Here is a 19,707-nt window from a genome sequence, read left to right on the forward strand (position 1 = left end):
TCGCACAATAACACAAACAAACTAACTGATCACAGCAGCAGTGGACCAGCAGCTACCGTGTTCAGTGAGGTAAAATTACTGTGTTTGTCAATGAAGTTTGGCTTTGAGGAAAGCAAAGATAATACTTGCTTTTTGCACAGTTTCCCGTCAGAAAGGGCTGTCTGTCTGTTTGTAAAGTACTGAGCTTACGACTGGACAAAATGTGATTATACTGCACAAGTTGTGTAAGAGTTTGGATGTTTCGATATAGTTTTGCTGTCATTAAACATGGACCCCTGTAACTTCAATTTATAAAGAATTTGCTCAGTTTCTGGATTCTTTTTCACTGTTTCCTGCGCTAATTGTAACATGGGGTGAATAATTGATATACAAATGGTCATTTCATTCCATTAAAGGCAACAAACAGTATATAATAGCTCATGAATTTTTTTTTTTGCCATAATGCACAAAAGCTGACTATAATCGTTGGTGCTTTTTCAGTTACAGAATTGTAGTTATTATACTTTTGCCATGGTTGCATTGAGTGTAAGGCACCACTAGGGAGCGGTGCTGCAGATGTTGACCCTCTGCTGCACATCATTAACCCTAAAGTGACACAAAGACTTTTTGATTCTCATCCTCCCAGTGATAAAGATTTTAACTTGTACATACTGGAGTGACTGATGACATCATTTTGATTAATCAAATATGGTGATGGAGTGGAGATTATCTTTCATTTTGAGGTGTAACATCCCTTTAGAAATCAGAGCCAGGCATGTGCAATAATCTCTACAGATGCTTAATTGTTGGTGTGAGGACATATTTCATTCAGTGGCAATATGTAAGTACATTTACTGTACTTAAGCAGAAATTTGATGTAGCACCACTTTTTCTAAAATACAAAAATAGTCCGGACTTCCTAGTGTGTGGGCTCTATTTTTGTATTTTGGTATCGACTTTTGCTCTGTCCAGCACCCAGTGTTTAACTGCTTTTGGGTGTGTGCTCTAGACTTTTTTCGGTTTTTGTACTCCTTTTTCTTGTCATGCCAATTACACTGATATAGGAGAGATATATAGCAAATGTTTTACTCCACAGCTTTCTGTTTTACACAGAAGGAGGAACCAGAAATGAAGGCTAGGGTTTTTTGTTTTTTTTTACATATAACTAATATAACTTTTTAAATGCGTTTGTTTTCAACTAAAATTGGCACATTGTTGTCCTGAGGCTAAAAAACTGTGTTGGTTCTATGCAGTCATTTTTTGTCTCTTGAGGTAATTTTCTATCTTTTTTGGCCATTTTGTGTCTCCTTTGGAGTGTTTTGTATAATATTTGGTATTTTTTTGTCTCTTAAGGTAATTTTTATCTTTTGGGATATATGTTTTTTTCTGTCTTTCTGTGGTTGTTTTGTCTTTTTTTAGCCATTTTGTCTTTTTTTGTCTCTTGAGGTAATTTTGTCTCTTTCTGAGATAATTTGGTTTGTTTTTTGGTGATTTTGTGTTTCTTTGTAGTCATTTTCTGTCTCTAAGGGGTTGTTTTGCCCATCTTTGCAATTATTCTGTGTTTGTTTAAAATCATTTTTTGTCTCTTGAGCTAATGTTGTGTGCTACAGAGGGCCTCTCTGACACTTTAGACCCCTGGGCCGGCACCTGATAGGCCCTTTCAGAGATCCATTCACGTCTGGTGTTCAATTTTTTGATCGATACATCATCAGAAGATTTAGATCTTGCAAAATAAAGTATAACTCATGCAATAGAGCACTCACATCTGTTAAAACACTCGTGTTAGGCTTAGGGAGCGCCGTCCAGCAGCAGAATGTCTTTGGTGTGACAATGTTATTTAGCTTCAGACTTTTTGCATGCCGTCCCAAAACCATCTGTCCTCCCCTGTAACGCTTCTCTGTTTAGCTTGGACACTAGGACAAGACGGTCCACCAGTCCCCTGCCAAGGAAAACCCTGTAAAAGTATATTAGTGAGAGCGAGGCCGAGACCAGAGGAGGTGAGGCCCTGTGACACATGTATTAGCAGCCCTGCCAAGTCTCGCAAAGCAGGAATACATTTGTGCTCGCTGAATGCATCCAGATCTCAGTGTGGAGGCAAAGTGTGAATCTTGCCACTCGGGTCTTGAGGTTGCACTAAAATCCCAAACAGGGAGAGAGCACTTCACGAGGGGATTCTGCTCTTTAAATGTGGTTGTGAAAATGACCGCAGGCACGAAAGAGCTTTGGTTTAATCATGAGAGTGAAGTGTCCGAACCACAAAATCTCTAAATAATGTGATTGTAGTGAAAGAACATTGGTTAGAGCGACGACTAAGGCTTTTGAAGTTTGAAGTGTTTTCTTTATTGTGTAAAATCCAGGAAAGCAGAAGACAGGAAGGAAGGATGTTTTGTAGGTGTTTGGAAAGCAAAATGAAAAATAAAATGCAATAGACTAAACATTTGGACAATGTCTCAAAACGCAGGCAATTTGTGTGGAAAGAAAACATTCTTTTTGAGGGAGTTCTCCGCAGGGAGCAACTTACTGCCTTATTATCACATTAAAAGAATCATTCACCACAGAATTATATCAGCAGTTTAATAAGAAGCAGAGTCCATTTCAGACAGGAGGAGTGTGCAGGCATGAAAGTGTTGTCAGTGGGGCAAATATTGGCGATAACAAGGTGTGTTAAAGACGCAATGAAGACTAAACCCATTTATTAAAGGCTCTTTAACTTTGGCAGAACAGTGTGTCTTGGTATTTTTTGTTATAACTTAAAGATCCCTTTACAGCCTACGTCACCAAGATATGCGCGCACATTTTGGCAGACAGAAGAAGAATTCATAACAACTAATGTTATATCACAGAACTCTGAACTATGTTCGTTACGAGCCCGCAGCACAAAATAATAGGCTACTTATCCTGACATGTAGGTGCAATTTGCTGTGAGCTTGTCCTATTCTGGTTTGTTCATTTTAACCCAAGCCTCATTCAGTGTGGTCTTGTGTCCTTGTCTTTGGCTGGGTAGGATTTCGGATTTCAAGACACAAAGCTCTGAGTACGATGACACGGTATTTGGCATGCACGACCACAGATCACGTAGCCGTAAACATCTAGTGACTTGTAGGCTCGTAATTTCTCGCTCTTGCATACGCTCGGTTTCTCCACCATTTGGCCACTTGCTAACATCTTCATGCCACTCACAAATTTGGTCACCATTTGTCAAAGTGAACTTATTGAGGTAGCACTCGTGATCTTTGGTGGTTAATACCCTTGCATAGCTTAGCTGTTGCTCTCTGCAAAATTTCCATTGCCATTTTGGCAATTGCTGAAATGCGCACTTAATACGTCATCACTGTGTACAAACTATAAATAGGTCTATTGATAAAACAAATAACAAGTCTAACCTCTCCCTCCATTTTTGTCACTTTTGTCTTTGGATCCAAAGAAAACCTGATTTTGAAACCTACATATTTAAAGTAGAACTCCTCAGCCAACCTATTTTTTGGAGCGCTCTGTTAATAGAGAAATTTGCTGCCAGAATAAAATGTTACTGTTTGTTTTTTAAATCAAAAATGCTGTGGTATCTTGTAATAATATATGAAATTACTTTGTCATCAGGAGGTGAAGGGGATGCTGGATGGCTTATCACCAAAACAAGACTCCTGTCAAGCTGCAGACCTGTTCAAGACCAACAAACAACCAAAACAGTCGTGATTAGGTGAGTCATTGCTCTGTTTCCATCAGCTTTTTAGACACCAAACATGTGTTTTGTAGTGAGCTTTGAGTGTTTTTCCAGCAAGTATAGTGGCACAAAAAGAGGGGATTGTGCATCTAAATTGGGTATTTTAAGTTAAAATATTATTATTTAACCAATACCAAGTGGGTTTCGTGCCCATATCTAACCACATTAACTTCAGCTTTGTTGAAATGTTATTTTTCAAAGAATCTGCTACTTGTGCAAATGTAACATATTTGTGGTATGCAGATTTGTACAAGACTGCATTCTTTTTCTGCCCATTGGTTTGGGAATTTGAGGACTTTTCCAAACTGTAGAAATATGTCTTTAAAGATTTACTCACTGAATGATTTGACTGGAAAAAAGTAGCATTTTGTTTTTGTTTTTGCAAGAGACAAAATCTTCTGAATGTTAATCGGCGTCTTTTGACAGAGCCAGGCTGGCTTAGCTAACCGGCATTAGCTTCAGATTTATCGCACAGACATGAGAGTGGTAAAATGGAAAGATAACTTTTGTTGGAAGATGTTGGGTTGAATCTGGGAATCGTCTATTGCAGTGAACCAACTACAAATATTTCACAGTCTGCACCTGTTGAAGAATAGATTTGCCCAAATTTAGAATTCCAGAATCTCATCCAATCTGTCAAGGATGCAACTGAGACTCAGCAACCTTTATTCAATGATCTTGGCCCGTCCACATGTCGTACAGATTTGGGCTGAGGTCTTTGAAACGCTGTCTGTGACGAGGCCATAGACCCAGTGCCAAGTCTGGCATTTTTTGGCAGTTAATAAATTCCAAAGTATGGCAACTATTCCCAGACGACTATATAATGATGTCTACAGCACAAGAAATATGACTCAAATCTCATAAGTGATAACCACAACTTTATAGAATTGCTGTGATCTTTATTTTATTCATTTGTTTCATTTCAGCGTGTGAGTTTGTTTGGTTTTTGGTCTTTCAAGTAGTTTTTATGTATAATATTTTTTTTTTTTACTCTTGGTTCAGTGAATATATTGTCATTACTGTACAACTAGGTACAACAAAAACTAGGTGTCTCTCTACATAAAATGACAGAACAAGCAGACACATTAAAGACTCTATAAGTATATATTTTTATGAAAAAGTAATATATAAGTATAAAAAACAACAAAGTATTAAAAGCAATAAAGAAGTAAAGAGACAATAAATATGTATCAAACACAAATAAGTTTAAAAAACAATAGACAATTACCAAAAACATCAAATTATGATAAAAAAAAATAATACACAAGTATGAAAAAACAAAAATGAAAATGAACAAAAAACAAATATGCATACAATAAATAAGGTTGAAAATAAAATAGTATCAAAACAGGGTATTAAAGCACAATAAGTATAAGAAACATCTTGCACAGTCACAATAATATTGCATATATTCAGAATATATTGCACCCATGCAGGATATTCCACTCAGTTGTTATTGCACATATCTTATAGCGCTGTTATTTCACAGTTTAATTCTTTAATGGCACCTGGGTAGAAACTCTTCAGGAATCTGGAAGTGTGAGGTGTGTTGGCCAGTCTCCCAGTGGGGTGGGTGGCATGCAGATGTATGCAGAGTGTATTTCCCAAAATGTGCGCGTACGTATCCTTTGACAGACAGAGGTGTAAGATGATGGAGTTCTTTCACCGCTCCTCATCACATCAGTTTTGTTGGGCAACGATGCCTGAGCTTAAATGCCAACATCTCTGGTGGTCTGAACACGGCACATACTGTACCCTGACAGACATTAAGATATAACAACAGGCCAGAACTTTTTGAACGGCTCATGTGAAAAATGCTATAAATATCAGCAGCCCAAAAAAGGAGGCAAACCGCCTCCACACATACACACCTGAAGGCAATTAGTCCCTCAGCCTGCCGAGTCTCATGTAACAGACTCAAGTTCACTTCAATCAGCTGGGCGTGAATTCTCACACACAGGATTAGCTAACTTTACAATACGACCCGTGCCAGACCTGTTACAGTATGTGGGTCTCATTTGTGTATTTAAATAAAATTATAACTACTTATATATATAATAATTAACCCTGTGAAACATGGAGCTACACTACTTTCCTTGTGCTGCTTTCAGATGCCTTTCACAATATTTAAATCTTTATACCCTGAGTATTTATATGTGATTTCTTCCAAAAACATATAGAAAGTGAATAAGCAACTTGGTTATTAATGTTCCACAAATGCAAAAAAAATATTAGATTTAAAAAATATTTTATTTTAAAAAAGCTAGAGAAAAATGTCTAGGTAAAAAAAAAAGAAAAAAATCTAGGAAAAAATGTAAAATGAAAAAAAAAAACCTAGACACATACAATATTTTTATTGTACAGTATTATATTTATAATTTCTTCTATTGTTGCTACTTGCTGTCTTTCAGGTAGAATTTATCAACAAAATGACAAGTTGAACCCAGAAAGATGGAGGGCAGTTTTTGAAATCTCTATGAAAAAAAAATGTATATAAATGTTATGCAACATACAGCTGGTATGTCATGCTTTTTATCCTGTCTATATTTTTGTGTTTTGTGTATAGTTATGGGCCGCCAGACATAATTTCAGTGCCGAGTCAGTCCAGGGCTGCTACTTTGTGTGTGAGTGTGACTGAGTATCAGAGAGGTTATTAGTGTGTGTCAATACCACCGCTGTATATTGACATTACTGGGACATCCAGGCAAACTTATGACCCCTCGGATTTGGCGTCTGTAAACTTGGACAACCCTCCATCATGGGTTCTCAGCAGCGACCTATCTCTCAGTCAACACAGTCTGTGTGTAATGTCTCTACATGCGACCCCATCGAGCCAATAATAACTTGTCCTCCTGGCAAATGAAGAGAGAGAGCGCGCTCAGTCCGTCGAAGCTGGACAAACAGGCTGCAGAGCCGAGCTGCTGAGGAGGCACAGACCCACTGCGAAGACCAACAGTAGTTTTCTGCCTTTCCTTTTCTGGTCTGGCTATGGTCTTATTATTATTCTGTCTCTGTTTTGACTTGCCGTCTTTCTCTCACACTCTGTCTCTGTCTCATCTCCTGCTCCTTGATTTGACACTCTGAATCCTCTCGACAACAAAATGATTTGAGGCAGGTTTGAGTTCAAAGGAGACTTATTATGCTTTCTTTAGCCGTCATATATATGTATATATATATATATATTTATATCTAATGTTAAAATGATGGATGTTGATATGAAACATGGCCAAAATTTATATAATAAGGTAAACGTATGAAAAACTCATCGCTATGAGCACAAGCTGTTCTGAATACTCTGTTTCCAACTTTTTTTTAGCTTGTGACAGATTTCTTTATTTGGCCATCTGCTCCACGAACTTTAATGCAAGTGTTTACAAGTCAAATTTGTAATGGAAACCCACCTAGTGTTAATTAAATACAGTGTATGGTTAATGTTACAGGATCAAATGCAGAAATTACATTATGATATTGGCCAACTTTCAACTTTAAATCAATTTAAAGGGCTGGGAAGCATAAACTAAAACAGACCAACAACGAATTAAGCCATATTTAAACGCTTGTTGGCATCTTAGTTGGTGGCTATCACAACACTACACACATCTCCTCTCGGACATCAGTGTCTCAGCCTGTGTGGCAGAAGAAGGCCGGGGTCAGTTTACTCTGCTCCTCACAGGAATGCTGGGAATTGTTTGCACTGTCTCCTTCGACTTCTGATGCTCCTGGTCAGTTTAGGTTTGCTGTTTCTGGATGCACACACACAAACACACAAGCACACATGCATAAAGTCCTTTATTCGGTCTATCAAGCTACATATTTCCGTTTCACCCTGCACAGTGGTTCTGGTGTTTCGGCTGCAGCCTGTAAATCTTAATGGTGTCTGAGAAACTTTGGATGGAAGTAGAATTGGATTGTGTGTGTCTCTGTATCACGTCTGTGCGCTTTTGAACCCATAAAAGACAGAATCTGGGATCAAGGTTTGGTTTCTGATGCTTGCGAACGCAGCGCCGTGGTGTGGTTGGCAATGCGCAAAAGTGGGCCTGTTTTTTAAGATATTAATGCAAATATTTTGCCAAGTGCAGAAATAAAACAGGGCTTTGTGGCTTCATCCGACACACAAGCAGGAAGGAATTCAGCTCGGTCACATGCGCAAATAAAGTATTTCTGTTCAACATCACGCTCTACCACTTGACAAATGTTTCCGAAAGACACATGTCAAGACTCTCTAATGATACTTTCACAACATGGGGTCGAAATACCTGTGGTTTGGTGCTCATCATAGTTCAAAGCGTAATGTGTGCTGCAAATTAGCCATGGAGGAGGTGGCTGTAAATTTTCACCCACCCACTACAGCGTGACCTACAGAATAGGTGGAAGGAAAGGAATCCATCATTGATGTGAAAATGATCCTTTAATTAGTCTGGACAAGTCCGACAGCCATGTTTCATGGAAAAGAGACAGTTTTTTTCAGGATATTATATTTCATACCTTTGCCTCTTGTGGCATGAATGTCAGACAGCTGCCATTCCTGACTCCAGGGGACTATTATGAGTTAGTTCATGTTGGGAAATAAAAGGAAGTGCGCACACAGCTGAATATTCAGACCAGTATGGTAATTATAGTGTCTGGTCACACCCAAAAGTGGCTGGTATTGGAGGTTTGATGATGTATTAAGTACTTGTGGGTTGAATAGTGGTTGCTGTTGCTGCTAAATGTTGTCTAGTTTTATTTGTAGCTAAAGGAAAGATAACTAGATGGTGTCTTGAAGCTTATATGATACTTTCTTTCAAACCCACTTGAACTCCACATGGCAGTATTGCATGTTATTATTTCACCAATGGCAGCAAATCCACCGATTGTGGTCGTTTTATTGAAATGAACTTGTTTCAGTCCCGTATTTGGCATTTTTAAATGTTAGTTTATCCAAGCACTTAAACTGAGTCATTGTGTTGTTGCAAATAAATCCCAATCAACAAATTGTTAAAGCTGCAAAAAATATTTGTACTGGCATATATATGGATGACGAATTAAAGGACAAACCAGCCCATTCTCTTTCCGAACTCGTCAAATACCACTGCTTTGTCAGTGATATTATATTATATTTTTTCTATTTTTTCCTTTGATTTTTCCGCCATCTATATCCACCCCATTACAGAGTACACTCATTTATTTTTTTATAACTGTAAAATCTCTTGATGAGTACATGTATTGATCAGAATTGGGACAGAGTATATGTGGAACGTGGACAGTATATTAAATGCAGACAACAACAAGACTGTTTGCACTAACTGAGTTGAAGCTCAAGTCAAACTACAACTTTCTGTGCTTTAAAATCCTCTACTGAAGTAGAAACAGGGCCAGAATGTCTCAGACAAAAGTTTTTCTATTTTATTTCGGAAATGTTCACCTTAACCCAGGGTGCACGTGCAATGAAGCAAAGCCTCTGTGGGACAAATGCTCTGGTAGCATGTTATTAATCTTATTTTTAGCCTTGTTACCTTTATTATAGTGGGGGATGCAGAGTTTAACTCTTGTATTGAGTTCAAAGCAAACATTGATTCGATCCCCTAGACATGACTTCTTGTTGCAGGCTAATTCCTGAGTCCACACTGTACGGCCCCGCTACCACTCCCAAAGGAGCTGCTATTAAACGCATGTTTATGTTCTGTTTCATGCCGTCTGGATCCTTTTATAGTTACATTGCAAAAGAAATACTAGGAGGGTGAAAGAATCACATCTTTGTGCTGAAACCTTTAATACTGAATACTTAACAGTACTTAACAATACTTAACAGAATATTCAACAGTTTGGGATAATTTGTAAGAATACATCATATATTAACCGAAGTTATGCCAACCATAATTGTGGCACTTAACAAGCCTGCAGAGTTCTGCAGGCCGTGATAAATGAATGCACATCTTTGCCATTTGTCTTCTACATTTAGATAAACATAAAGATATTTTATAATATTAATGTATGTTTTCACCATGGTTTTAACAGAGTGGGATGTACAGTGCGGACTGTTGGGTGAGTGTAAGGGCGAATCATGGGTGTGTTTTGAGACACCTGCTTGGTCTTGTTCTCAAACAGCATTCCCATAAGGAACTCAACATGGGCCCCAAACATGTCTAAAAAAAACTGCTGCAAAACTGTGCAAAGATGATCCAAAACTGACACAGTGAGCAAATAAGTGAATGATGTAGGATTTGCTGGATCAGCAGGCTAAGGCATATGCATTCACAAATTTGTGTTTGTATATATCGTAAAAATACCCCAAACTCTTAATAAAAAATATGTGGATTTGTCGTAACAAAACAGCAAAAAATGTCTCAATGTGTTGCTAAAGAATACACAGTTTTGTCACCCCGAACATGGTTTGGAAATTTCCCAAACTCTTGTGATAAAATACCTAGTTTTGTCACAGCAATCAATACAGGAAATCTGTTGTTAAAAATAACAACCACAGCTTGAAATGTCCTGACCGCTACACGAAAAAATACACATTTTTGTTTGTTGGCTGTTTTGCCACACATACATGTATAACCTGAACTATTTCACTTTAAAAAATGTTAAAATGTAACATTATGTGCAAATTTCACACCTATAAAAATGAACAATGCCAACATTTTACTTTGGCAACTGAGCTTTAAATGACACCCCTTTCAAAGACGAAGGTGGAAAAAGCTGCAACAAGCTTTACTTTGAGCTCTTAAGGGCACACTCAAACATTTGCCCTAAACCCAGCGGGCCCAGACTTTGGCCGGACTGAAAACCACATGAACAGACAATGACTCAGCGGCTTTTCAAGCTGTGAGCAAGCTCCCTTTTTTTTTTGGATCCACCTTAAATTGATTAATTTACTTCCCACCATAGTACACCGGGGGTTTCCAGTCCTCACATATTTGGCCCACGTTCCAAGGGCAGCAGGGGAATGAAATGCTAACCAAAGCATTTGGCTCAAACTTACGGCCAAATAAATAAAACATTTGAGAGGGAGGCTCTCCTAAAGCTGCGGTGTTCTCTCGTATACATGCTGTAATCTTGACGGACAGAGATTACCTTCACGTCCAAGGCCGATGAAGAGTGCTCAGAGTCAGATGACAGCATGGTTGACATGATGTGGATGAAAGCAGGAAAAATACTATAATTTTGTGCATATGCTGTGGAAAATATACCATTTTTATCTCCAGTATAGATATTATCAGAGACCATGAATGTGTCCTTTTCTTCCAAAGTTTCAGGAAGGAAGTCCAAACTGATTTAAACATTAGATACTTCTATCTGTTGAAAAAAAACATTATTCTGACTACATATGCTTATCCTGTGATTATGTTAATTATATCTTTCCGTCATTATTGACAAAAGATGTTTCCAAAATGATGCATGCAGTCCTAAAGTCAAAGTACTGTCTTTAATTAAACAGGAAACGCACAGAAAGTGACCTAATTTTCCAGTACTTTTAATCTAATTACCGTCTATTCCACTAAAAATTTACTTGTAAAGAGTTTTTGGCAGGTAGGTGTGTTCAGGTGTGTGTGTGAATTTTTCTGATGGATATATGAGCGTCAGGCAGCAGACAGGCTGTGTGGGAGTTGGTGACTGACAGACTGCAGAGAGGCAGAAAAAGTAAACATTTATGGATCATATTTGCCATTTTTCGTAATGTAATTACGGTAATCCTGTTGAAAGTAACCTGTTACACTCCTGCCCAGACATACAGCCATAAAACTGTGCACAATAGCTCTACTGATGGAGAATTCTTTGAGATATCTGAATGATCTGAGGGACTGCTTTCTCTTTTTGGGACAAAATAGTCCATGAATTGCATTATGGGCATTGTAGGACGCTGGATTTCTGGAGTTTGGCCTACACTAGGGACTAAATGTCAAAGTTATCTCAGCTTCTGCAGCCTCAACTTTGACTTTGTCTTGACCCTTTTAAACCTGGATTGGCCTTGCGTTTTTAGTGCTGTGTTCAGACACTTTTCACATGCTATTTAACCCTTTAAAAACTGCAAAATGCTTTGATTTCTCTCAAAAACATGGGGAAAAGGCATTGAGCATCTTGGAAAGAAAGAGCCAACAAATTGTGAGAAAATAATTTAAAAGTGACTTGAAATTTGTTTTCTAAAAAAAAGGGGGAGGATTATTTTTCAAAGAAAAACACATGAAAAATGTCCAGAAAATTATGCTTATAATTATTTGAATTCTATATTTAAAATTATGTTACATATTTTTTAAAATATAGATTTCTTAGCACTTTTTTTCTGGTAATTTTCTTCCTTTTCTTTTATTGCTTATTTTAAGGTGATTTTCTTGCAGTTTTCAAATATTGTTTGCTAATTTTGGGGTCGTTTCTTGCTGAGTTGCTAATTGCCGCATATATTTGGAAGAAATCAAACCAATTTTCCCAGGTTTCAACAGGTTAAATCTGTCTCTGGAAAACTTGTGAAAATGTGTAACTGTGTCGGTCACGGTACCCACTGAAAGAAAAAAGAAATCAAAACACTTGCAACTGGTAATTTTGCTGATCTACTTTGCATTTCTGCAACTGTTTTGTTGTACAGTGCTTTTTTAAAAAAAAAAATCCACTCACATTTGGCCAAATATTGATTACTTGACACCAGACTGAGATATTCTTATTGTAAACGAAGTTGCCTCCTACTGTTCCTACACAAAAAGCTACTACCTTTTTTTCAACTAGCCTTCATACTACAACAGCATAATATAATTTCTGAAATTCAGTTATGGCTTTTGATTTTTGTGTGTCACCCCAAGATTTTTAGTGGCCTCCATCTGGCCACCCCTGTGGAAAATTCCTGGGGCGCCACCGACCGTGATTCTCCCAGAACCAAAACTAATCCAACCATTTCTTTCAGCCAGCATATTGGCGTAGAATAATTCATTATTCCTGGTCTGCTGAACCAAGACGATTGCATCATACTTAGGAAAACATCCACACTGGGATCAACACACATTCCACACGTCGACGTCTTTCCAGTACAGTGACACAGACAAGCGAGAAAAGGCGCTTACAGTGCAGAGTCGGGGTGATCTGCCCTCGTACAACCCGAATGTTTCTGTCTTCACTACAGACTTAATGACCTCAAGAAATGTTGGTAAAGGCGGTTAGCGTCTAATGACCCTTTTCCTGTGAATCACGTGGACCTGGCGTGCTTTGGTTTGCTCTGTAATTGGCCTGACTTAACCGAAAAGAAAACACACGGTGACAAAATGAATAAACAGTATTTCTGTTGTGGCACGACCACTGTTCTGTTTTCCCAAGCCGCCCCATGTCGCATGCTACGAGTGAAAAACTCACACAGTGAAAAGTTAATGATGATAATTGAGCTTCTGAGCAATTAACATTTTTGAAAGCACAGGTTTGGTGTTTGTGAGGGTTCTTTATTTTCTTAAAAAGCTTACCATGCACGACTGTAAAATCACAGCTCCAGTGGAGCTCTTTTACATGTCTTCTCTGAAACAGCTTTCTTTCTTTGGTGATTTAATTAAATGCATGTTCTTGGAAACGTTTTTGGAGCAGCGAGACAGTGAGACAGCTGGGACACTTTCTCTGAACTCTGAATTTTGGATTTTTTAAGATGATCTGTTAACTCGAAGCACATAGTTGGAAACTTTGCTGAAAAAAGAGGTATGTTAACCAGTTTCAAATAATTACTTCAGTCAGCAACACATAAATGTTTTAAGTTCTTTCAGATCAAGTTATCAATTTATGTGTTACGGTTGTTAACAACTCTCTTTTTTTCAGTTTCATAGTCTTAGTCTGCTTCACTGCAAGTTTGACACTTGCACAAAAACAGATAATGAATCATTTTAAGCATAAACGGTTTATCAGAGAACTCAGAGCTGGGATTATTTAACTGTGTCACCTGCAAAAGAGGAAAAGTCACATGATGTGCATGGCCCCATTTTCTGAGTTGGCAAATCGTTTTCCAACTTTAGTGTTTTTATGAGCTTCGAGTTGTAATGTGGAAACAACATGGATGCAACATTTTTGTAGACTTTTCAAGTCGTTCCACCTTGAGGGCGCATTCACGTAATTTTTCAATCAGGAACACATTTTTTTCCTGATTATTCTGTTCAGTTCACTTCACCAAATCTTTACTGTCTCCAAAGAGCAATCTGGTGCAGCATAGAGGAAAAACAACAGAACCTGAAGTAACGGAAACAAAGACTCAACAAGTTTATAAGTAAAAACATTGAGTTTGCAGAGTGCAATAAAGTAAAAAAAGGAAAGTAATGTGATGCAGAAAAAGCAACAATAATAACTGGAGATTACCGGCACCACATGAATGCAGCAATATCTCCATAGGTTATTTTCAAAAAAGACATTTTGTAAGAACAGCACAGGTGTAAATAATAAGCTTAATAATGCTGAATTTGAGTTTTATGGTCCTAGTATTTGCTGGCTCACTGTCACACTGTTGTGGTCTGCAGGGACACTTGATTATGTTAGAGCAGTTGGTAAAGTTAAATGGCTGCTGTGAAAAAGAGGCAAGAATTAAGACGGTAAACCATTTTTGGATATATTTCCTTGTTGTTTTTGTTTTGGGTTTCGCTCAACTCATGTTTTATTTTTAGTTGAGAGAGAACTTTCTCAAGGCACAAGTTTCATATTAAGAGTAAAGCGCACCTTCACTGTAGCCGACATTCTTGGGTTAATCTAAGAAGTTACACATTTGGCGTTATATTCTGCCAATTAAGCCGTCTCATGACTTCACTGCTATCTGTCAGTAAGTCAAGAACTCAAAGGAAGGGGATAAATGATTTTCTTTTGACAAAACCAGTGCCAGACTTTGTGCCTTTCACACTGCATGCTGGCTTCAATCAATCCCAACTCTTTTGTATCCGGCTGCCAAACTCTCAAACACATCCACCAAAGATGGAGAGGAACATTTCAAGTTGAAGCCCCGACTCAAAGCAGCCTCTGAGACGACCGGATTAACAGCCAGACAGAAAAATTCAGAGGTGGTCATGAGAGAGAGAGCGTCGTCACCACATGGAATAACTGGTTCCAGCAGGAATCAGCGTGTTTCACTGTGAGGAAGTCCTGCAGACGGTGTTGACTGATGCATAACCTTTACTTTGTTCGCCATATGTATGTTGTGACTAGAAATGTATACACAGTTCTGCCTCATCGCGTTAGGACCATTAGTCTTGTTGCCCTGCAGCTGGCACTGGTATTTAGTTTGCATCAATTTCATGTAATGACATCATGTAGCTACAGTCAGGACCGCATCTGTAAAGTCATCTTGAGCCAAAATTTCACAAAAGCTCTCCACAAAAGACGAAAAACAGATCCAGAGTGTAAGACGGAGCTCTGTTAGACATTCACAAATTGGTGCATGTACAAACATCAAACCTGGGAGACTTTTTTTTTATTAAGAAAACCACTTGTAGTAAAGTTTAAAGATGTCACATTTCCAGTTTGGCAAGCTGTCGGAATGAGGTGACAAAAAGGAAATCCCTCCGTATGAGGCTGATGTATGAACATTTGAAAAATCTTGTGCTGGCGACGGGAAATCCAGAGAGAGCTCATAAATCTCTCCACATGGCTTAAGGCATGGATCGTAGTCAAGCTCATGCATGATGGATGAAAGCTCAGAGGTGCAGTGTTACCAATATCAATGTAACGTCATAAGATTGCCGCCGCCTTTGTCTGGGGCGAAAGGTTTCTCTGATCTGCACACTAAAATACCTTGAGTGAGCTTCAGTTTTTCATCCTTTCTTGTTGAACATTGAGTCATAGGCAGGGTGCAAATTTAGGATCCTTGTGCCCTGTCAGTGCTGGCCTTGTGTGAACGTTACCTTCTTCCCAACATCAAAAGGGAGAAAAGGTGTCTTATTTTGGCAGCACCTGGTCTTAACCTGCTCTACGCAGAGTAGGGCCATACCTGTAGTATTTTCTGCTCTTTGTGGTTCTCATCCCAACTCGTCAATATCGCTGCTTTGTCAGAGCTGTTGACATCTACATATAACACAATCCTGCATTTGTTGTTGACGTTCCAGGAAAACGTCAGTTTGACTCAGTTAAATGCGTCTTTTTAAAATCAATTTCTAGATGAGATGGCATAATAGCGTGATATTCCCGCCTCGAACAGGCAGAGTAAAAGCAGCTATTATGCAGCACCCAGATTGAGCCCTCAGTGATGTGGACACCAAGGTACTTGAAACTATCCACCCTCTCCACAGAGGACTGGTTGATAATAAAGGGGGCATAGTTTCTCGGCTGCTTCTTCCTAAAGTCCAATATCTTCTTAGTTTTGCTGACGTTCAAGAAAAGGTTGTTCCCAGGCCAAAAATGAAGCCTGCAGAAACTGGTATTAGTCAACTCACTAAAATGCAAAAAGAGAGAGAAGAAGAAAACCCTCCTCTCCATTTTTCTCTTGCCAAGTTGGTGGTCACTTTTTAGAAAACCCGACTGATGTGAAGATTTTAATGGCCAGGCTCGTGAAATAGGTCACTGGCTCCAGTCTGAGTTCTCACACTGTTCCAGTCTGTAATGAAATTCCAGCCACAGACGATCAGCACAAAACTTTAATTGACAAGCTTTAACATTTTTCACAGCTTCCTCACTCCTAAATGCTCAATTATTTCCTTTTCTCAAACCAAATTACCAAGAGGTGCACCGGAGGAAGGAGGATCTGCGTTTCTCGGAGTCTGATTTTCTAACAGACGGGTGCCATCGACAGCCAAAATCGACAGTTGTGGGTCTGCTGAATGGAAAAGAGTTAGACAATCTGAACACAAGTTAAGAGTGGGACTCAAATCTGTAATGACAAAAGTGTAGAAAGGGTACACTGTCGAATTTCCTTGGCGTTTCCTGCATCTGGGTCTTGTTTTGTCATTCTTTGAGAAATAAGCGCTGAGCAACCAAAATTGCCTTGTATCCAAAAAAACAAACTATCATGACAATAATTAGGTAGTTGAGCAAAGGCATATCTGAATATCTGAGATAAGAATAAACTAATCTCTTGACATTTAAGGCGTACAGCAAGGACATGAGACAAACCAATTTTGCTATCCCTAATCTCCCGAAACCTACCCACCATTGTTCATATCCTTCCCACTGGTCACAGACTTAAATAAATTAAATTAGGAAAATACATAGTAAAGCCTTTTTAAAAACACCAATAATATTAAATTGACAAAAGTCATGAATGTATTTTATTTTTATTTTAAGTCATCAAATTGTGCAAGTCATGTGACTCAAAGCCATACTCCTTGCTCTGCAGTGTAGCAGTTGTTGCTAAAGCTGAAATAGTAACTTTGTCTGCAGAACTCTTCCCCGCTGAATCAGGCTTTAGGGATGTAACACACACATCTGCATTTGTAGAACAGCCAATAGAAATTTCCTTTCTCTGAAATGACCTGTTATTCTCCAAAGTGTCCCTTCACAGAGTAGATATTCTTAAGCCTGAAAACAGAGCCAAGAGGAGGTGCAGAAGTTTCGTTTTCTAGTTAACAGAATACTCAAACTGACTCCGAAATAAAACTGCCTAGCCCAGCTTTAACAGAAACGACTTATAGTGCAGTGACCACGGATAAAATACACGTAAAACGCCCCAGGCTGTATTCCTGTTATCCTTGAATGATCATGTTGGAGAGAGGTGCCAGGAAAAGAAATAAAAAGAGCACCGCGAAGAGTTTTTTTTCCAGCGTCCACTTCACTTCATTTCAGTGTTGCTGGTTTTGGAGCTACTACTGTCTACTTTTTGCCAAATGGTGGATGAAACTCATGCCCACCAACAAATTATATTTGTGGTGACTGGACTAATCACATTTTAGTCAATCATATAGATCACATAGAATTAGGAAAAAGTTGCAGTGTGATGCCTGTAAAGAGTGCAGAATTTTCAAGACCAAAACTTTAGAAAATCATGTGAATGTACTTATTAGTAAACATAATTTTCGACTTTTGACAGCAACATTACAAATCAGGACACACATGCAACACAAACCAAACTGCTGCTATCGCAACATCCACCTGTTAGTGTTACTCAGGACCGCAAGCTGCCAATCCTGAGATCAAAGAAAGTTGATTGAACAGGAAACAGGGAGTAATAGGAGTCATTGCCAAGGTTTTCTGCGCTTTTCACATTGCTGCGGCAACTTGGCCCTGAGATCTAAGTGGCAGGTTAATAACTACATGAACAGGAAGTCTGCATGCAGACAGGTATGAGGTCAGTATTTCCACACAGATGACTGCTTGTTGTTCTCTCTGGTGTATGCTGGGAAAACAGTTTTCTGCTCTGGACTAATGACTGCGAGACGGACAATGGAAAAAGAAGAATAGGCTCTTTTAGATTTTTAAAAGTTTGCAGAAATAAGTGTGTGACTGTCGTCTTCTGTCCGTGTTAACTGACCAGTGAGTGAAGTCATGATTATTTGAATTGCAAATTACTTTAACAAGCACAAATTAGCACTGTGAATTTCAGCACAAAGTAGCTAACAGCAAAACTCAGTCAGTCGGCGGGAAACCAAAATGTTTTCTTTGTAAGCAGTTCGTGCACGGGGAGAACATGTTAAAGAACTGAAATAGCAACACAAACAAAAACACAAAGAATAATTCCTCAAATGTGAACCAGCTGTTCAGAGTGTCAATGCTCTCTGCTTCTGCTCACTGCCTCAACACAGTGGAGAATTTGGACAAAGGCTGGATATTTTTGACATTTTGCATTCAAAGCTCAGGGGAAGAGTCACATTAGAAGGCCGAGCTGCATGTCCGTGCAAATCAAATCCTCTCCTAATGAAAACCAAAAATGTATGATAACATCTGACTGCTAAAGACTCAGAGAGACTGGTCACTCCACCACTTTTGTCCAGATGGAAATATCTTCACAAATATTGGATATATTGCCATGAAATTCGGTACATGGATTCATGTTCCCCGCAGAATAAATTGCGGTAACTTCAGTGACCCCCGTAATGGCCGTCTATCACACCAGAAGCTCACAGTTTTCAGTTATCTGGGTGAAATTTTAATTTGTCCATTACTTTTGTTCACCAAATAGTCAACCCGAGCAGCAGACAGCACTGTTTGAGATTACCCGCAAGCTTTTTTTAATGAGAGGTCAGGACATTTTCAGCCATTATTTGTGGCGACCAAACCAGGTGTTTTGAGCCAAAATGTTGTCTGATCCCTAACCAACTCTTTTTGTGCCCTAACCTAACCACGTTTGTTTGTTTATTAAGATTCACATTAGTTTCTGTATTACACAGTAGCCACTCTTCCTGCGATCGTCATTATTTTCATTAACAATATATTTTAGATAACATAAATACACATCCATAACATTCATACTTACAGTATAACTATAATAACACCAATACAATATACAACACAAACTCAAAGACCATCAAATACATACAATGTGTGTATATAATGATTTATCTTCTCAATAGGTGAGAAAATGAAGCACTTGGAAACTTATTCTTTATAAATTACAAGAAAAATTGGATAGATAGCTCGAAATCCATTTCATATCTTCAAGACCATCCAAAGTATATATTACATAATGTGTTCTACACTACTCCTTGAGTAAATAAATACAATCTTAATGTTTTGTGAAAATATATTGTATAACTTTCAGAAATTTAAATAACTTGGTACTGAATCCCATGCCACCATTGCTGGATAATGTACTGTCCTCTGTATTAAACTAGTTCTACAGGAAGGCAACAGAAAACTTTCTGACGACTGTCGAGTAGAGTAATAATGTCAGTCCAAAATGTATTTCTGGAGTTCTAGTTGTGGTGATATTTCTAATGAAACTCACTAAAGAATAATGCAACCTTCTAGCTGGCACTATTTCCAAACAAAGGCAACGTAGGCATGTTATGCGAGCGATAATGTAAAAGCAAGCTCCTTATATGTGGAAGCAGCCTCGTACGAGGGGTTTGTGGGAGGGGATAGTCCACGATTTCACAGAGGAATTGTGGATTCAAAACTTCCAGATGATCTGCTCAACTTTTAAAGTTACTGTATGT

The 19,707-nt window shown here is 38.5% G+C and overlaps 2 protein-coding genes across 4 annotated transcripts in view; both read left to right on the forward strand.

The window, feature by feature from the left end:
• ect2l (epithelial cell transforming 2 like) overlaps positions 1-19,707 on the forward strand; it is a 161,813-nt gene that overhangs the window by 124,631 nt on the left and 17,475 nt on the right. For all 3 annotated transcript variants that reach the window (XM_088074771.1, XM_088074772.1, XM_042512911.2), the window contains one exon: positions 3,577-3,676. The gene's annotated coding sequence lies outside the window, so the exon portion shown is untranslated. The remainder of the gene's footprint in view (positions 1-3,576; positions 3,677-19,707) is intronic.
• Positions 1-19,707, forward strand: part of LOC121962962 (uncharacterized) — a 46,054-nt gene that overhangs the window by 8,872 nt on the left and 17,475 nt on the right. The window contains exon 10 of the mRNA XM_042513309.2: positions 3,577-3,676. The gene's annotated coding sequence lies outside the window, so the exon portion shown is untranslated. The remainder of the gene's footprint in view (positions 1-3,576; positions 3,677-19,707) is intronic.

This window comes from Plectropomus leopardus, chromosome 24 (genome assembly GCF_026936395.1).
Source record: "Plectropomus leopardus strain MGB_pleo_1.0 chromosome 24, ASM2693639v1, whole genome shotgun sequence".
Lineage (NCBI taxonomy): Eukaryota > Metazoa > Chordata > Actinopteri > Perciformes > Serranidae > Plectropomus > Plectropomus leopardus.